General features: G+C 43.5%; 1 pseudogene; it reads right to left on the reverse strand.

Moving 5' to 3' along the window:
* Positions 1–395: 395 nt before the first annotated feature.
* On the reverse strand, positions 396–1,117 carry LOC101620608 (annotated as a pseudogene).
* Positions 1,118–1,911: the final 794 nt, after the last annotated feature.

Consider the following 1,911-nt stretch of genomic DNA (forward strand, 5'->3'; position numbering starts at 1 on the left):
GCAACAGCACAGCTATGGCTGCCAAGAGGGATGTATGCCCACATGCAATTTTAGCCTAAGGAGACATAACAGTGGAGAACACTAGACCCATCACCCTCTACACTGGACAACTGGAACCAGAGGACCAGCAGCCTTGAATTTCATGCAACCACCCTCTGGTCTCCTCACCTTGATGCTGCAGAAGCAGGCGAAGGTCGGGTAACTTTTAGGCAAGCCAGAGGTAGGTTTCCTGACCTTATTAAGTGAAACTGTCTCTCATTGTTAATTAGGCCAAGGGCATTAGCTACAGAAAAGTATCCACTGATAAATACAGGATATCAGAACAGCAAGGAGGATATGACAGAGATAATTTTGTTTCTTCAAAGATCAGAAACTTCCGTATCATCGCTGTAGAGCAGTGGACGAGTTCCGCCTCCCACAGGTTTAATCCAGAAACTTCCTCTTGGCATTTGCACCAAACAAGGCTCCCAGTACTTCTGGCATCATCTGCTGGGCTATGAGGTCCAGCCAGCTCTCGAGGGTATTGGAAAACTTTATTTTACGGTCCCTGTTACAGATCTCAACTCCACCACCTATGTCCTCAGGCAGGTAGGCCTCTTGGTCAATTTGAGCGTCAACATCTTTCTTAGTGGCGGTTTTGTACATAGGGATTGCTTTTTGCACCGCTGCCTTGACCAGAGGGAAGTCCTGTTTCCTGCAACGAATAATCATTTGGGCTCCAGCAACTGGTACAAACCCTGTAGCACCAGCCCATCCAGCAGCACTTGGTACCTGGTTGTATCTTTTACCACTTTGCTGAGTCTCTGTTTCACTTCAGTTAGTAGGTCTGTAATAAGGTCATCTCTTGCTCTGAGGACTTTTGAGTCTTGCTTGATTCATCAAATTGGACATTTGAATTTTCTTCTGCTGTTCAATCTGCTTTTCTTTCTTCTCATAGTATCCCATAATCTTCAGTCTCTGGGTTTGCACCAGAAGACCCTTCTCAATGTTGAACTCTTCTTCTGCCTTGGCATCTATTTCTTCTGCTTTCTCATTGGCTTCTTGTTCAATAAAAGCCATCATATGCTTAATCTGCTTTTGCACATCAGCATCGCTGAGGGCCATGGCGCAAGAGAGGCTGGGCAGGAGAGCCAAGTGGCTTCAATTCAGACTCAAGCAGGGAATAGAAGGAGCTGGAGAGGGAAAAAAAAAAAAAAATTGATACTTTTTTTTTTAAAGATTTATTTATTTATTCATACAGAACTGGGGTACAGGCCAGAGATGTGGAGGGTGAGAGGATTCACCAGGGACAGAGTGGGGAGCAGAACAGGCAGATCGACGAAGTACTGCTGAGGGGAGCAGTGGCGGGTCAGGAGAGGTCTGCCACACCATGTGGATCTCCTCTGGGCAGGCGGGATTCGAACTCATGTGGAGTTGGCTTAAGCTTCTTAGTGCAGTGCTTTAACTGGCTGCACCAGGGAGGGCCGCATTGATACTTTTTTTAAAGTTCCACAGGTGACTTCATTTTTATTAGTGTAGCCAATCAAGCAATGGAAACTATTGAATTTTAAAAGGTTAAATTGTAGATTTTTTTTTGACAGATTAGAGAGGAAGAAGTATGCTAAAATCAGAAAAATTTCCTCTGGATAAATAAAAAATTTACAAATATACAATATGTAAAAGGCCTTACTCTTATCCATTGCTACTTTGAACTATCAGTTTTCTAGGAGTTACTGACTTACACCCTTGACAACTTTCTTAGATAGATTCTAGAGAAATGTGGACATTTTTAGCTATTATAAAATCCCACCCACTCTCTCATTATGCCCTCAAGTTAGAACTGACTGTGGAAAAGTATCCTACTTGGCAGAAGAGAATAAACTCCTCACTAGCCCCTTTTAACCTTCTGCATTATTTTGCATCAAGGAGGGC

Source organism: Condylura cristata, unplaced genomic scaffold (assembly GCF_000260355.1).
Source record: "Condylura cristata isolate star-nosed mole 26May11 unplaced genomic scaffold, ConCri1.0 scaffold00007, whole genome shotgun sequence".
NCBI lineage: Eukaryota > Metazoa > Chordata > Mammalia > Eulipotyphla > Talpidae > Condylura > Condylura cristata.